Source organism: Manis pentadactyla, chromosome 10 (genome assembly GCF_030020395.1).
Source record: "Manis pentadactyla isolate mManPen7 chromosome 10, mManPen7.hap1, whole genome shotgun sequence".
NCBI lineage: Eukaryota > Metazoa > Chordata > Mammalia > Pholidota > Manidae > Manis > Manis pentadactyla.
Window position 1 is genome coordinate 36,494,455 of NC_080028.1, and position 18,392 is coordinate 36,512,846.

At 52.9% G+C, this 18,392-nt stretch overlaps 1 protein-coding gene across 1 annotated transcript in view; it reads right to left on the reverse strand.

The window, feature by feature from the left end:
* The window catches only part of FIGNL2 (fidgetin like 2), a 33,045-nt gene extending 32,518 nt beyond the window's left edge, over positions 1-527 (reverse strand). Inside the window, exon 1 of the mRNA XM_057486620.1 lies at positions 164-527. The gene's annotated coding sequence lies outside the window, so the exon portion shown is untranslated. The remainder of the gene's footprint in view (positions 1-163) is intronic.
* Between the last annotated feature and the right edge of the window lie 17,865 nt (positions 528-18,392).

Here is an 18,392-nt window from a genome sequence, read left to right on the forward strand (position 1 = left end):
TAGTTGAACCCCGCGACCCGCGGCCCCCGCCCTCTCCGGCCCTCGCACTGCCCCGCGCCCGCGGACAAAGCTCCGGACACCCCGACCGAACGGTCACCACCCTTTGACCCCGACCCGCCCGCGGGCTCCCGTGCCTGCCCCCGTCCGGGCCGCGGCCCCGTACCTCCGCATCCCGGCCGGGTCCTAGGTGAGTGTGCGTGGCCTGGGGGGGCGTCCGGCCCCGGGGCCGGGGCGCGGGCCGGGGGCGACAGGCCGGGACTGGGGGGCTGCGGCGCTCACCATCCTGGAGCCGCTACTGCTGCGGCCGCCGCGGCCGGGAGCGGGACTGGACAGTGGGGGTGGCCGGACAAGGGGCCGCCCCGGCTCCCCCCGCAGGCAGACCCCCACCCCCACCCCCTCCTCCCCTCGTCCGCCCCCAGAGCCCTCCCTCGCAGGCCTTCGCTCCCCTCCCCTTTCCCTGCTCCTCCCTCCCCTAGTGCCCCTCCCTCCCCCCAACTCCCTCCCCTTCTCCGGCCCTCTCCACCCCTGCTCCCTCCCCGCCTCCCCCCGCCTCGCCCCTGCCCCGCCCCCACCTCCCCTGAGCTCTCCAGGCCCCTCCTCTCAACCCTCAGGCCTGGCCCCGCCCCCTCCTCCCCTGACTCTAAAATAAATTAGCCACAGAGGGGGGGAAAAAGAGCAAATGACCCTTGGCGTGGAGATCATCCTTGCGCCACTCTCAGGCCCGCCCCCGCCTCTCCCCGACTGTCGGAGCCGGAGTTGCGGTGGGGGTGGCGGCCCGCCTGGCGGGTCACGGTGGGGGAGCGGTCCGTAGACTGGGGAGGCCGGGATTGCGCGGCGGGGTCGTTAAGCGTGTCTGCAGGGTGTGAGCGGCTTCCTGGGTCGAAGGGCAAAGGGGAAGGCAGCCGACCCCGGGTTGCCCCGTCCGCTAGCCGCCCTAGACCGCTTTCCCAGTGCTGCCTGGGACTCTTGGCCAAAGCCTTGTTGAGTCAGGCTTTTATCCTCCTCCCGCAGGTGAACTGAGCACCTCCCAGCCCCCAGCCCAGGATGCAGAGGAGTGGGACCCACACAGCTGGGCAAGTCCACAGCTCTGCACTAATGCCTCTCAAAGTTGGGATGGGTGCCCTGAACAGCAGAGGGTGGGGTGTGACTTCTAAATGTTGACCTTCACTGGAGGGCTTCCCCAAGAAGGCCACCTTCACACTGGGCCAATGAATCCCAGACCTGTGATCTGCTTAGAGGTGTCCATGGATGTTCCTTAATTTGTGCATTCATTCAACAGATACATATTGAGCATCTACCCTGTGCCAAGCATTGGGCTAGGCACTGGAGACATATTCCCGGAGTTCCTAGTCCAAGAATAGACAGAATTTGATCAGACACAAATGTGGGGCTTCAGCAGCAATCCCGATAGAAAGCAAAGGTGCAGAGTGAGCAGCCCACTGCAGGCCCCACTTCGCCAGAGGAGGCTGTAGGAGACGGGTCTGAGCTTAGGTTGAAGGGTCCAGATACATTTCCTGGAGGAGATGTTGAGCACCCAGAGAGTCCCAAGACCGTCCATGTTCCCACTAAAGGGCAGTGCTTGAGGGTCCTCTCTCCTGAGGAGTTTTCTCCTTTTGGATTCTGTTTAGCCTTTCTGAGTACAAGTAAGGAAAGGCTTCCCCCTTGCCCCTCAGCCCCCACCGGCAGGGTAGCGCCCTGTCCTCTGTTTTACAGGATCCTAAACACTCCCCTTCCCTTCTCCTAGTGATGGTTCCTCTGGAGGCTCTGGGGTCTCACTGGCCCCTCTGGAGGCTTTGGGTTCTGACCTCCCAGGGCACCTCTATAAATGCCACTCAGGGAATGGGAAAGGCAAGGCCCTCAACTGCTCCCATGTGTTCCCCAACCCACATACGGAAGGAAGACCAGCACGAAGCAGGTTCTGGCGCTCACCAAGGTCAGGTCTTCTCCACCCCCAGCATCCTGTCATCCTCTCCACTCTCCACCCGCAGGACCACACCCTGGCACAGGGGAGGGATGTGTCAAGGCTCCGAATGCTGGGGCAGCCCCTGGCTTCAGAATCAGAAAGGTAGGATAAAAGGGAGCCACGGCCACCACCCTGAGAGAGCTGAACCCTGGTGGAAGGGACTATCCCCGGATAACAGAGGTAGAAGGAACCCACTGAGTATTTTTTTAACTGATGGGGCATCTGAGGCTCATAGAGAAGTGACATACTTGGGGCCACACAGAAAAGCAGGATCTAGAACCCACTGTACTCTTTCCACCCCACCTGTCAGACTCCCCAAGGGTTAGAGGCAGGAGTTAAGGGAGAGGCCAAAGTCCCCATGAGCCTAGGGACCTCAACCAGCAAGATTAGTGCCAGGAGACCAAGCCTGGCCTTGCAAGGACATTGTGGCTGGGTGTTACTGGTGGAGCCATACTCCACCAGGCTCCAGGGTCAGAGTGAGTGACAGGAGTGAGGTTGGAGGAAGGAATTGAGAATATTCTCTCCTGGAGCAGGGGTCCGCCTCTCCTTTGTCCCCTAGAGCCCTCCAATGCTGGTAGGAAGGACAAGCCTAGGCCTCAGGAAGGTCTTCCCAGTAAGAAAATGGAACAGGTCAGCTGCTGAGCAGGCCTTTGCGGAACTCCATGAGGGAATGTTTTGCATCTTAGGCGCTGAATTGTTTCTGATGGGCAAGCTGGCATGGGTCACATTAAAGGATTTAGTTGGTCTCTTCATCTCTCTGCCCCCCATCCTGCAACAGTGCTCAGGTAATGAAGTGTGGCTCCCCCTCATGAGCTCATTAAAGTCCTATTAATACATCATCCAGCATCCTGGGCTGACAAATACTCAATCCTGGCAAATGGCCCTTCATCAGGTCTCTCCCTCTCTGTGCCCCCTCCCCGGGCAGTTCCCTGGGGGTCTGTTCTCTGAGGACTCCCTGTTGACCCCTCAGTTGGCTGTCCCTGGTCAAGGGATACTTGTGTTGAGAGCCCCCTGCTGAGGACAGGCGGCAGGCTGGTCTTGTGATCTTCTCAGGGTAGGTCAAGTGCCCAGCAATGGATTGGATAATGACAGTGGTAATGATGGCAGTAACTGGGGCTCCTGCCGAGGGCCCTCCACTCTCCTAACCCTTTGCTTGTACCACATGCGAGGTGGAGAATCCCACCCTGACCCCGCTCCCAGGGGAGGCAGGTCTGTGATCTGCTTAGACGTGACACCAAGTGCCTGTGCATGCGTGGGGGCGGGCATGTGATGTGTGCAGAGTGTGTGTGACTGTGTGCTCTTCCCTGCTGCAGACTGGCAACAAGGCCTTTCTGAAAACATCAAGAAACACAACCCGGCTGGCCCAGGGAGAATCAGCATTAAGGGTTTGGAAGGGAGAGAGGGGATGTGGAAGCCAGCAAGAAGCAGGTGGGGTTGGGGAGGAAGGAGAGAAAAGGGCCCCGGGGAAGGAGGGGTGTGGGGGAGGAGGGGAGGAAGAAATGGAAGAGAGGAAGAGGAAAGGGCGGGGAGGCCTTTTTGTGGTTTTCTGGATCAGCCACTCAGGAATCATCAAGAAGCAGGAAAGGAAGGAAATATGTCCCGGCTGGGGGGATTGGGGTGTGTGCCCAGAGGACACCACACCCAGCTGGCTGCTGCCCATCCATTAGCCCTGGGCTCTGTCTGCTCCCCCAGCCAATGGAACCCCTAGCCCTTCTCTTTCTGGCTGCTTGGCGTTCAGATCCCAGTTCCCAGTTCCCCTGCTCAACCTCCCCCTCTCTTACTGTTTGTGTGATTATCCCAGCTTTGCCTTCCCACCCCCACCCACAGCCAGCCAGGGGCTCTTAGGAGCCTCCATGAGAATTAGAAAGTGTCCCTTTTTCTGGGCAGACTCTGCTCTGTGCCAGACACGCAAAACTAAGGAGAAGGTGATGGGGCTGGCTATCAGTCCCTTCCTTACTCCCACGGGCCCAACACTTGGGGACCCTAGTACCCACTTCCTTAATCCTCACCCCACATCTGGCTCTGCCATTTGGTCTGTGAGCAGAAACACACCCAGCCTCCCATCCTACAGCCAGCCTTTGGGCCAGCACCCCAAACTGAACTGTCATCCTACCGTGTACCTTTATAACACAGCCCCACAGAACCTCTCACTAAGCACCTACACCATTTTAATACCTGAGCTTCTCTCCCTGGAGTACTATTTCCACTAGTCTGCCTGGGGAGCTCCTATTCATCCTTCAGAACCCATCTCAGAATACCCTCTTCTGTAAAGCCTTCTTGAGCTATCCCCCACCCACAACAGAGCTGGCAGCTCCTTCCCCAGAGCTCTCCTAATCTTATTTTTCTAGGTTCGATAGTATTGAGACCAATACCCTGCTTTGTAGAGGAACTCTTTCCTTGCTATACCCTGTCCAAAGGCAGAAGACTCCACCCAAGTCTGCCTGGCTAAGTCACATACACCAGCTCCTCTGGAACCCCACTGGGCTTCTCCCTTCCTTAAAGTTTACAAATCCAGGGCAGAATGGATTGAAAATCCAAGTGGCTCAGAGGTCTCCCCACCCCCACTCTGCCCTTACTGGGGCTGGGCCTGACAAGGAGATTCCCAGCACATCTGGTTGTATTTAAATCATCCAACGCCCAACTGCCCAGGCATGTTCCCTGCTTTTCACCCCTCTGCCCTGGCCTCCTCCCTGTCCTAAACCAGCTTCCCAGGTCTCTCCTCCAGGATGTCTTCCCTGATTGGCGCAGCCTCTGTAACCACAGCCTCACCCTTGAACTTCCACCTCTTTGGGTCTGGGGTCTCGGAGGGTGTGTGCTCAGAGTGGCTCAGTGTGTGGAACCCCATCCTTTCAGAATATTGTCCCTGGATATAAACGCTCCACCGAGGCAGAGAGGGGAGCTGACCAGGGGCCTCTCCCCAGTGCCCTGGACCTCCCCTCCAGGGTGGCTGCCTTCGGTTACTGGTGTGTGTAGCAGGGTGTGGGAGTGCTCCTGCCTTTTTAAAGCCCTGGTTCAGATCCAGACAGCTGTTCTGCTACAACTCTTGCTGTCAGCCATTTTCCACAAGGCTTTGCTGATATTAAAAAAAATGAAAGGGAAACAAACAGAGAATACAGCAAGTATAAAGAGACACAGCCTTTGCAAAGAACAGGTTTGTGTATCTACCATGACCTGCTTCACCAGGGCCCCAGGTTTGAATGTTCATTCATTCAGCAGCATGCACTGATGCTAAGTGTACTAAGCTCTGGGAATAGATATTTGAATAAGACCCCAGTGATTCCTGGAGAAACTTGTGGTCAGCTGAGGAGAGGGACAGGTGGACGAACAAATGCAAGATGCTGTGATGGACGTGAGTGGAGAGGCAGTGGAGTGCAGCAGGTGAAGCTCTGAGACCCTGGCTTGACTCCCAGTTCCCTCACTTTCCTGCTTCTGCCCCTGGGAGGAGGGGGTGGGGAGCACTTCACCTGCTGGAGCCTGTCTCCTCACCTGTGAAAGGGGATGATGTGACCTGAGAGGGTGTGGTGGGATTCAAAGAAGATAATGTGTGTGGAAGCATTTCGTGAAGTGCTAAGTGAATTGTTGCTATTATTAAGCTCAAATAGTGCCTGTCTGACTCTCATGCTCATTTTTCTGATGTCTGAACAGCTGTCTCTGCCTACCCTCTGAGGGCAGGAGCTGCACTGGAGAGACTTCTTGAGGGACATAGCCTAGAGCAACAGTTAGGGTACACACACACAAACATATTTTTGTTATACAAGTAAAACACCTCTTTAAAAAATATAGAAATATATAGATAAGCATGAAACAAAAATATCAAACACCCTTAATCCCACCAGCCAGAGAGAACCACTGGTAAGACTTTGGAGTAGGCCAGAGATTATTCTTAGATATCAGTGTATATATACAGAGAGATCTCCACACAATTTTGTAATCTTCTTTTCTCAGTAGACAAATATTTCAAATATTTTCCAGTCTATAAATAAACTTATACTACATAATTTTTAATGGCAGCTTAATATTCCATCATATGGACATGCAAGAATTAATTTATTTCCTTGGTTGTCAATTTCTTCCCCCAGAAACAAAATCTTGATGAACAGATTTGTAACACCCACCTTTGTGCATGTGTCTGATTAGGATAAATTCCTAGGAGCAGGAGGCTGGGAACGCATGTTTTTAGCTTTGAGGAGCCCTAGCCAAGGCCTCTGCACAGGGCTCTTGCATCTCTTCCAGGCAGCCCTCTCAGACTGTCCTTTCAGGGTCCTGGGCATCTCCCAAGGCCCACACCTTTCCCAGTAGCTTCATCCCTTAGCAACCTGGCCTGGAAGTCCTGAGAAATGCTCAGAAGGCTGGCTGGTGAAGGCCTGGAGGGGCCCTGGGTGGAGAGCACAAAGCAGGCTTGTCTGGGGCTGGGAATGAGGCCCCGCCCCCTCAGGGCTGCTGGCCCAGCATTCCTGCCTGGACAATGGCTGCCTCGGGAATCCGGAGAATGAAGGCAGCCTGGTGGCTTCCAGTCCACCCTGCCACCCCACCCCCCAACACGTTGTACCCATTCCCAAAATGGAAAGAAGGGGCACTTTGTATTGGGGGCAGGGTGGGGAGGGGCAGTGCAGCTAGGCCCACAGCCCTGCCCCCACCTTTGACTCTCAGCCACAGCCGTCCTCCTGAGTCCTGCCCTGCTACCCATCCCCTGGGGATTTGGGGCAAGTACTGCTCTCTCTGTAGGCTGCTGCTTCCTCAACTGTAAAATCACAGGCTTGGATTCAGTGATTGCTAAATTCCCCGCCCATCTGAAATGCTGTAATGTAGTGGCTGAGACATGTACAGCCTTTTTGAAGCCAGATGGCCTGAGTTCAAACCCTGATCTGCCCCTTACCCTGTGAATTGAACACCCTGGCCTCAGCTTCCTCATCTGTAAAGTGGGCTGATGATAAACTGCCCACTCCTTCTCCAGGCGGTCCTGAGAAAGGATGAGAAGACACTCATAAGGCAAGTGGCTGATTCATCAAAGTTTATGAATTGTGATTCATGCTTAACTCCAATGCTAAATGGGTTCTGAACCCCAGTTCTCTTTCCTGCTGGGTCTAGATTTTGGCCTCTGGATGTTGCCCAACAGCTGGCCACATCTCTGGGAGATGAGGGGCAACTGATGTCCCAAGGAAGCATCCCTCTTATATGGTCACATTGTATGAGCCATAAAACCAGAGCTATAAAGCTGTAAAAGTGTGAAGGCTTTTGGGTGCAAATAAAATTTTAAATACAGAAAAATTTCTGTCAGGTGTCCTTGCCTTCATTTTTGTTTGGGAAATGTGGACATTTCCATTGCAGCCAGCAATTGCTGTCCAATGTATGTGACATAGAAGTCAGGCTCTTAATAGTCCATTGGGGGATGAGGACTAACACACCTCAACAGTGAACATCATGGTTTCCTGTAAATACTGTTGAACTGTTTGTCACAAACCCCTAACCGATCTCCTCCCAGTTTCGCTCATACACTTGTTCTCTTTTTCTCCTTCTACACCTCCTCCTAAACCCTGCTACTATGCTCCCATGAATTAAAACCCTCTGCTGCAAGTACCAGAAAACTCCCCTTACAATGGCTTGTACAATAAAGAAAATGCATGATCATATTCCATCCAATTTAGATGCCACTGATATTAGGAAGCATTTTTACTTTGTGTATCATTAGAGAAATCACTGCCAAGTAAACTGACACAAGGATATCATATCACTTAGAATTTTTATATTTATTTTAAAAGCTCTTTTAGACTGATACAGAAATATGTGTTTTTTATCATAACTTACTCTTGCACATACATAACAAGGAAGACAGGGGTGAAATAAATTGGTTAAGGTTCTCTTTAAACTTTATCATGTCAGAGTCTGATTCTTGGAGTCAATTTTCAACTTTGAGCTGTCAGTGTCTGTGTTTTTCCACACAGACTCATCATCTGGGCCATCACAAGTTTTGGTGATACAGCATTTTTCAAACGACTGCTCTACTGAATTAATTATCTATTACTGTGTAAAAAATTACCCCAGATTTTAGCATTTAAAGCAACAGATATTTATTGTCTTATAGTTTCTATGGGTCAGGAATCCAGGAGAGATTGAGTGGGATTGTTCTGGCTCAGGGTTTCTTATGAGCTAGCACTCAAGCTGGCTGGGGAGCTGCAGTCATGTGGGGCTGGTGCCCCCACTTCCCAGCTTACTCATATGGCTGTTGTCTGCAGATTCAGCTCCTGGCTAGGTGTTGGCTGGATATCTCAGTTCTTCATTGACCTCCGGTTTTCAAGACATGGCATCTGGCCTCCATGACCACAAACGATCCAGGAGACAGCACAGTCAAGCAGTCAAGACAGAAGCCACAGTCTTTTTACAACTGAATCACAAAAATGACATATCATAGTTTCTGCCCTATGCCACTGGTCACAAAGACCAACTAGAACGATGTGGGAAGGGGCTGTAGGGGGTGTGCCTCGCAAGAGGTGAAGACCACTGAGGGCCATTTTGCAGGTTGCCTACCACATCCACTGTACCTCTGCGGTTTCCTTCTAAGCCACTGACATCCATTCTGGAAGTTTTGATGCTGGCAGATGATCTTGTCAGCCAATCAGTAAAAGTTTCTAGGTGTCAGCCAGGACTCCAAGAGTCCTTACTTGATGTGTGGATTGAAGCATTATAGGATTGTAGTTGTCCTGTCATGACACTAGGGAAGTCATCAAAATTTGCACATGTGCAGAAAGGACAGCTAAGCCCAACTGTTGACTAGCTGACAGCAGAATAAGATGCTGTTGATTGTAAGACTGATTTCCAAAATGTTCAAATCTGGCCAAATGTACATTAGAGAATTGATCAAATAAGATACTTTACATAAGAATGAGAAATGGTGGCTCCAGAGTTGATTAATTCAGAAATTCAACACCCTCCTCAGGGACCCAGGTTCCTTCTATTTTCGCCTCTAACACCCTCAGCATGTTGGCTGTGTGCCTGGATGGTTCCCCGCAAATCATAAAATGGCTGATGCAGTTCCAATCATCCCATGTGGACCCAACTCTTCCTCTCAGGTGCCTCCTTTTATAATCAAAAAAACCTTTCCCAGAGACACCCAGAAGGAGTTCCCTCTTATCTCACTGACCAATGTTAGCAAAGAGTGATTTAAACAAGATTGAAGTTTATTCTTTCTCATATAAAAGAGGTTCAAAGATAGGAGGTGCTGGTGTGCTAGCTCCATAGCCTCAAGTGTCATCAGGGGCCAGGGGCCACCCATCTCATGTGATTTTATTCTCAAGCTTACTACATGTTTCAAAATGGTTGCTGGAGTTCCAGCCAACAGATTCATGTTGTAGAGGAGAAGGAGCAAAAGCGGAAGGGCAAAAGGTTGTTCCTCAGCAGAGTCAGCTCCCCTAAGCAACCTTCTCAGATGTCCCATGGAACATGTCTATTTACATTCTGTTGGTCAGAACTTGTTCACAGGCCCACATTTACCTGCAAGGAAAGCTACAAACATTTTTTAGCTGGACACTGTGTCACCCTAAATAAAATTTGACTATTACTAAGGAAGAAGAGAGGAAAATTAATGTTAGTTGGCCACAGTCAGTGTCTTCCACTATCCTCATGCTTAAACCAATCCCTGGTCAGGGGGACAAGATTACTAGGATTGATGTAGACACACACCAGGATTTACTCCTGGGTTGGATAAGGATTAAATGCCCTGGGAGCTGAATTCCTAAGCGAAATCTGAATTCTGTTAATGAGGAAAACGCAGATGAGGCGATTGGTATTGGTAAATTGCCAACAACCATTGCCCTCCTTCCTTGCCAACGAACCTTGATTTTGCTCAGGGACCAGACTGCCATGGTTTTTAGGGAAGGTGAAGCTCCTCCCCAGCCCCAGGGGTGAATATTAAGTAGTCTGAGGCACCTGTGGGAATTCCACCCCCTCTACCATTGTTTGGCTTAAGGATGTTCATGCAACATGATTTTGGCCTATGACACATGGGGGGATATTCTTTGGGAGATTTCTGGAAAGATCTCTCAGAGGCCAAAGGAGAAATAGCTTTTCTTAGCCTCTGAATGTGGTCTGCATGTGATGTCTAGAACTGCAGCAGCCATCTTGTGACTTTAAGAGAAGTCAGGGTACAAGGACAAAAACCAGCATGATGAGGAGGACAGAGAAGAGAGATCAGTATGGTGGAATGATCACAAAATGGAATTCTACTCAGCAGTAAAAATGAACTACACACAACAAAATGGATGAATCTCAAAAACATTGTCTGGATCAAAAGAGCCAAACACAACAGAGTATATACAATATGATTCCATTCATAGGAAGGTCTAGAACACACAAACCTGATCTGTGGAGGTAGAAATCAGATCGGTGGATACCTGCAGCAGGGGGTACGGAGGGACTGACCACTTACGGATGCAAGAGGAATTTCTGGCATGATGTTAATGTTCTGTATCTTGAGTAGAATGGTGGCCACCAGGTATATACATTTGTCAAAATGTATCAGATTGTACTTTTAAAATCTGTGCATTCTAGTGGATGTAAAGTATATTTCAATAAGGTCAATAAAAGAAGGAAAGAAATAAGGAAAAAAAAAACAGAAGGAAGGAAGGAACCTAGTCCTTGATTACATTGTTGAGCCACTGAATTAACCAACAGCCTCACCTTTGGACTCCCTGATTTGCATCATAATAAATAAATGTCCTTACTGTTCAGGGCATTTTTAAGTTGGGTCTTCTGTAACTTGAAGCCAATCCCTCTTGTCAAAAGCAGGGAGAGGCCCCCAGAGGTCAGGGCACAGATCCAGTCTGGGAAACTGTGGGCTTCGAGGAACAGCTGAAAAGAGCAAGAGACTTTGAAGCTCTGCTTGACCTGGAGGGTCTGCTCCCTGCCCCAACGTCCTAGAGAGCCAGGTATGACTGGGCACTCTTCCCACTGTCCCGCCTTCCCCACTCCCATCTATTTGATGGCAACCCGAGCAATCAAGTGACCTACTCTCAAACTTCTGGTGAGGATTAGGCAGGAAAGCTCTTAGCACAGTGCCTGGGACATAGTAAGGACTCCATAAGGCTCCTGTCTTACCTCACCTGCTCTGGTGAGGATGGCCTGGGCCTGAACCAGGCAAAGATATCAGGAGAGGAGGGAACAGAATTCAGAAACCTTCAGGAAACAGATCGTGGGACTGTTAATGATTGATGATACCAAGGACTTGGGCTTGGTTGACAATGGATTGCCTTCTCAGGCTTTTGCCAAATTATGCTAAGATACAAATTATGCTTAGTATCTGGAGAATAAAAAGAAGATTGTAAGTTGAGCCTGAGGTGTCTGTGAGCAGTAGGGAGTGGTAGACAAGAGCAAGGGCTCTGCTACCAACTGTATGATCTTGGGCAGGTGCCTGCCTCTCTCGGAGCCTCAATGTTCTCATCTGTAAAATGGGAACTCTAAGAATACTTACCTGATTAGGTTGCTATGAAGATTTATTAAAACAATATATTTAAAGTGCTTAGCTAGTGCTTGGCCCATAGTAGATGCTCATAACATTTTTCATCAGCCCTTCACACCCCGCCTCACCTGCCTACACTGGCAGCTCACATTCAGCTACAGTACTAACCAGAGCTGACGTGTGGAGAATGTTGAGCTTACACTTCACCTTCTGTTGCCTCAAACAGGGTGTTCCCCTGCAGAGGATTTCCTCTCCATTTCTTTTCCTTTGACCCTGTCCCTCCCTTCCTTCCAGTCTCTATTCTGCCCTTCCTCTTCTAGGAAGCCTTCCTTGACTAATACCTCTTTCTTCCCTGCCAACCTCTCCACTCCCTGTAAAGACTGGTCTCCTAGCCCAGAGTTTATCCACTCCCTTCCATTGCCCATCCCTCAGTAAAGACCACTCCAGCTCAGGTAAGGCCTGGGCCCACAGGGGTTCTTGCCTGGTAAGGGAAGGATGTCCACTTCACCACATTCCCAGTGGATGAAGGCTCCAAAAGGGGTGGGGGCCAGTGAGGAGGAGGCCACCTGCCTGAGTGGCAGCAGACAGGCCAGCTAAATCCTTGACCTACGATTTAAGGGGTCGGGCATAGTTCAATAGAGCACTCCAGGCTGAGTCCCAGCTCATTCATACAGGTCAGGGGGGTGAGAGGCAGCAGCAGAGAGAGGCCATCTCCTCCAAGAGCTCCTAGGATTCATTTCCAGCCCACTGACGCATAATCCAGCACCCGGAAAACCCACCACCTGGGAGTGGAAGTGCAGAGGCGAGAGATCAGGGAAGGGAGTAGGCCCAGGGAGGTGGGAGAGCCAGTGCAAGGCGAGGAATCACATGCCTGGCACACACAGTAAGGGCTGTGCTCCTGTATGTATTAATTGCAGAGCCCCTCAGGTCCTGAGACTCAGTAGCTTTGCCCAGAGTTCCCAGGTCAGCCCTGGGCTCTGCTCCCCATCTCTTTCGTTGAATCCTCCTCCCACCCCCACCCCCCATAATTGGGCCCTACTAGGATTTGGGGGGAGGCCACTGCTCAAAGGGCAGCAGGAGTATGCGATGGAATCCCGCGTGCAAAACAGAGCGATCTCCCAGCCATAAATGCTCGTCAGGCCCCACGAGGAGGGCCAAGCCTGGGTCCAAGCTCTCGGCCAGACACCGGCCCCCACCCACCCAGGATCTCCCTACGGGCCACCACCCAAGTTTGCCCACTGAGCGTGCCATACAAATGAGATGCAAAGCCAGCCGAGACAGCCGTCCGGATTGGCTGACGCGGGAGACTTTGTCCGCCCAATCCGGGGCCCCCCGACAGCCTGGGCTCTCCCGCACCCTGCCTGGTCCCGCCCATAAATCAGCTCCGTCAGCGTTAATGGCTCCTGACTAATTGCCTGGACTCCGGCTCCGAGCTAGGGTCGCCCGTATTAAAATTCAATCAGGCCCAGCGCGGAGCTATTAAATATTCATTGGGAAAGCTTCCCGAAAACAGGCTGGGGGATGGGTATGGATCGGGTTGGAGGGACTACCTGAATCCCCAGGTCCAGAGGAGTTCCCCCTTGCGTCCTCCCCAGCGCGCTCTCATCTCCCAGAACTGCTGCCTGATTTCCATTCCGCTGGCCTGATTTCTCTCCGGAAATCCCTAAGCTCTGTCTGGAGACTTGTGGGAGACTGAGCTGCTCCGCAGAAGGTGTGTGGTGTTGAGTTATGCTGAGGGGCGGCCCTAGTCCTCTGCCCAGCACCCTCTCCATGCATGGTCACCTCACGCGTGGACCACTTACCTGGTGCCCACTGTGGGCTCCTATGCCTGCTGGAGCCTCAGGTCCCACCAGGAATGGAATAGGCCCAAGGCACAGGGGGCTGTATCCTCAGCACAGACCAGGAGAGGCCCCTTGGTGTCTGGCCCTGCTGTTTGCCAGGGGCTTTGTTGGCCCTCCATTGGTCATCCTTAGTAAGCTAGAGAGAGCTTCAGGCTGGGCAGCAGGGGGTCTGTGCTGGGAGGAGGGGGCTCTGTGCAGTCCTCCTCTCTCCCCTTCCCCCAGGAATGCAGCCTGTCCAGCTCTTGGGCCCCTGGCCTGATGCTGAGCAGGCTGCCTGGAAGTTCTCAAGGAGGGTACCCAGGGGGAAGGGCCCCTTGGGAGTGTGTGGGACTTAAGCAGGAAGTACACTCCCCGCTCCCCCCCCCCACACTAGTTAGAGGGTCATGAAGAGGGTTTAGCAGGTGTGATGATGTGATGCATAATCTAGCACCCTGAAAACCCACAACCTGGGAGCAGAAGCGGGGAGGGGAGAGACCAGGGAAGGGAGTAGGCCCAGGGAGGTGGGAGAGCCAGTGTAAGACGAGGAGTCACAGTGCCTGGCACACAGCCCAAAGGCTGGAGCAAGCCGCTCGGATGAGGACTGGGAGTGTTTCTAGGCCCTCCATGTTGTATTAAGACATCCGGTCACAGAGCTCCAGTCCCTGGGCCAGGAGGTGTCTGAGTTGAGAGAAGAGAAAGCATCAGGAAATATGCTAGGAGAGACCTGCTTCCCTCCCCTGTTTTCATAGGGGATCCTCAGAGTAAACCACCTGCTCAGAGGGCTCTTCCCCTGCCCTTTGGACTGTGCCTAAAGTCCTGCAAGAAATTAACCCTGTGGGGCATGGAGTTGGCCAAGACCACTGGAGCCCCACAGAGCACCCTATAGGTGCTACAGGGGAGGGATGGAGGCCCAGGCACTAGTGCCTACAAGGCCAAAAGCAGCTCAGGGCTCCAGGAGGGGTGTGACGTTCAGGGACACTGTTTGGGGGGACACTGAAAAGGACTTGTTCTGCTATTCTGAGAGCACCAACCTTTGGCTCAGCAAGAAACCTAGAATTCTTGTCGGAGAACCCCTACTCCCCCAGAGTTTAGGTGCTCTCCTAGCATAAATGAGAGCCCCCCCACCCACCAAGTACCCCTTCTGCAGGACCCAGGCAGACCCGGAGCTGGGTAGAGGGCAGAAACTGTCTGGCAGCAATTAAGACAGGAGCTGGGCCTGGGAGGCCTCAGACTTTAGTGGATTAGGAGAGACCTGAGCCAAGTGTCTAATTCCAAAGCCAAACGTCACAGGCAATCCAGGATTCGAGCTCACCCCATGTGTGGTTCCCATTAGGGCTGGCTGGGGTCTTCCTGAAGGCAAGGCGGATTCCTGAGCCCCTCCCCCAACAGCACCCCCACCCTGACGCTGTTTGGAATGTCTTACCCAGTTCTTCAGGGTAGCCTGTCAGAGTACAACCTTGGGGATTTTCAGGGGCATCCCACTCAAATAGGCCTCCCCAACCACTAGATGATGTTTTTGCAATCCCTTCAAGAGGACAAAGGGATAAGAGACTTATCCCTGTGATCCCCCCTGGGAGGGCTAATCCCTGAAGGCCCAATACTGTACCTGGGAACCTTCCCTCCTCTCCAGGTCAGCTGCCTTTATTCAGGCCTCACTCCCTCTGGTCTGGACACTTGCAACTGCTCCCATTGACCAGGCTTTTCCTCCATACTGCCCCTGAGTGGGTGCCCTAAAACCCAGACCTGTTATTCAGATCACTTCCCTCCTCACAAAACTTCCTGTAACTTCTCAGCAACTCTACAGCAGTTGCTGTTTATGTCCCCAGAAATATTTATGTTGTGTGTATTTTGTACACACACACTATTTTAAAGTTTAAAAAACTAGTAGCCAACATTTAAAAACTGCATTTCTAATTTTTAAATTAGAATGAATTTCTAATTTTTCTTGAAAGTATCTGATAACACTAAGCTCACATGCTGGCAGGGCAACAACTGTCTGGGGCTGAATGACAACCCTGGCCCCCAGAAGGGGTCCCTGGGGCTTACATATGCACCAAGGTCCCCAGCAGTCCCTGCTGTCTCCCAGATTGAAGGCCCAGGTGAGTGAATGGGGTTTGTATCACTGGTCTGGCACTGACCTTTTTATCTTGCTTCCTGTTAACTTCACACCTTCCTACCATTTATGTTTCTGTCTTTCCCTCCTTGTGCAGACACTTCAATTTCTGCAACAAACCCAAGTCTAAATCCCTTGGCTTGGTGTATGTGTCAGTCAGCCTCCCTTCACGCACCTATCTCCTCCTCACCCCAGTCAGCTCTTCCCATCCCACACTCTTGCTCTGGGCACATCAGGCTTCTCACTTCCCCGGACACAGCACTACTTCACACTCCCAAGTCTTTGCACATGCTGTTCCTTCTGCCCCAAACACAACTCCTCCTCTGCCCCTGGTGAACTCCTATTTCTCCTTCAAGCCCTAACACAGGAGCCCCTGACTTTGTGGCATCCTCCTCATCCCTCCAGAGGCAGTATCCTCAGGTTGTCCAAGGGTGCCTGTGATTCCAGAAGGTCTTAGTGAGAGCCCCCTGTCCAGGGCTGGAGCGGGCCTGCTTGGCATCCCCAGAGCTTGCTTGTGTGAAGGAAGCAGGCCATCAGGTCAGCTGGTGATGGTGAGGGCTGGGTAGCTCAGCCCCTGGGGAGCTGGCCTCAGCGGCAAACACAGGTGGGTTGGACTTGGCAAGATTGCAGGAAGGGGAGGCAGTGGGCATTCTGTGTTGCAAGATGAGGTCCTGGGTCCTAGGCAGGAAGGACGCGTATGTCACTTGGGGACCTTGACATGTATGAGGAGGTGGGGGAGGAGTTTGGTGTATCTGGGAGCCTAAACTTATTCCAGATCACCTGTGCTTCTGCACCTGGGGATTGTTTAGACCCTGGGCACCGGTGCGGGGTGGGGGAAGGGGCCATGTGAAGATGTGTAAGCTTTTGCGTGAGTGGCTCCCTGCACCAGGGCAGTGGGGTGCTCTCCTCCATCCTGTGAGCAGCTCCAGAGACCCCAGAGCTGCCATCAGTGCTGGTATAGAGAGTCAGACAATATCCTCACTTCCCAGAGCTGATGTTGCAGAGATCCCAGGAGATGGGCTTGAAACCAGTGAGGCTGCTCCAGTGATCTGTGCCGCAGCCTCCAGTCCCTAGCGCACCCTCCCTCTCCCCAAGCAGGCTCCCTGCCTCCTCAGGGTCCACAGCTGTCTTAGCACCTTCCATAGGGCCCCTGCTCCCAGGGCTCCCAAGGCCTGATGCCCCTGGTCTTCCCAGGACTAGCAGCTCACCCTCTGTGGAATCACCCAGGAAGTAGGTACTAGGGTGTCCGGATCTACAGACAAGGAAAGGGCTCTGAGCTGTGAAGGAATGTACTCAAGATCTGCGGCTGGGGAGTCGTAACTGGGCCGGAATTCCAGCCCTGCCCAAGGCGTCTGAGAGCCAAGGTCTGTCTCCAGGAGGACCACGCCTTGGGAGCCCTCCCTGCCCCCTCCGTCACATCAGTCTCTTTGGGAGATCCATGAATCAGTCTCCCAAATCCAGCCGTAACCTCGGACCAGTGCGTATATCAGTGTGCCTGAGTTGAGGCCGGACAGCCCCCGGAATCCGCCGAACCCGAACACTAGGATTCTGTCTTGTAAAGAGGTGTGAATCCAGCTGGGGACCCGCCCCCGCCCCCACCAAAGAGGCGCGTGGGGGCGATCTCGGCGCTCCCCAGCACGCGCCCCAGGTTGGGCTCGTGGGCTCCCTACCCCAACTCCGGCCCCGGGCGCGCGCTTCGGCCCCTCCCCCAGGCTGGGAGGGGAGGAGGGAGCAGATGGCAGCAATTATGGCTCGGACCCTCCCCCGCCCGTAGCCCGAGGCCGGAAGATCGGTTTCTAGCGCTTTCGCGGGCGGGAGGGGTGGTGGCCTCCGTGGCCCACGAGCCAGCGAGGGCAGAATGGGGACCCAGGTCCGGGAGGGGACTTCCTTTCCCCGAGAAGGGGCTGACAGGTTCCCTTAGGGCAGACCGAGCGCCCGCTGCCCGATCCTTCTCCAGGCCCGTGTCACAACAGGCCCCGCGCCTGCAGGTTTCACAGCTCCGAGGATTTTCAGGTTTGGCCAGTGGTCCAGTCTGGGGAGGGGAGCTGTACGGTTGTGCAGGTTGTGAGCTAAACAAAGGCCAGGTGTAGTGGGTGAATGGGGTCTGAAATCCAAGTCTTGGGCCCTGGTGGGTGCTGTCTCTTTTTGGAGGAAGGCAAGGGGCACCTTTTCTCAATAGGGGCCCGAATAAGCAAGCCTGGACTGCCCCTGATTTAAGGTTGCTGACTGTGGAGAGGGGTGAGCAAATGGCTAGAGCTGTCCTCTGTGGGTCTGGGGCAGGGCTAGAAAAGGCAGGAGGACTCTCATGGGCCAGCACAGACAGGGTTCTACCAATTAGCTTCCCTGGCCCTTTCTTCCTGAGTCCCTCTGCCATCCTTCCCCTGCTGTGCAGCTCATTAGCAGGTTTTATGCCTTCTGTCTCTAAGACGTATATTTTGGATCAGCCCCTGCTCCCCACCCTACTCCAGTGGCCAAATTCCTATTCCTTCCTTGCACAACAGCAAAAGCTCCTGTCTGCCCTTATGGCTCCCCAACTGTTAATTCACACAGCTGCCAGGGGGACCGTAAAACAACACAGGAGCATGTCACTTCTTACTTAACAACATCTCATGACTTTTCCTTGGAAGAAAACCCCAACTTCCTAGCCTGGCCCCTGCCTACACTGACCTCCCCTCAATCATTCTTTCCTCTGCCCAGACACTGCTCATAGTGGCTGTCTTCCTGTTCCTTGAACTTGACAAGCTTTTCCCCACCTCTGGCCTTGGCCTTGCTGGCCCCCTTGCCTGGAACACTGCCAGAGCCTTCACAATCCTGAAGCAGCCCCACGCACGTCTGCCTGACCTGCTGTGTCACTTATCCTTACTTGTTTCTTCTACAGGACTTACCACTCTCAGTAATTATCTTTATTTACTTGGTTTGTGATCTTGTTTCACTGACCAAATGCCAGCTTCATGGGTGCAGATATCTCATTCTCTGCCAGCACAGTGCCTGGCACAAGCCTCCGATGTGCTCAGTATACTGCACACGTTTAAGGAATGCAGGAGT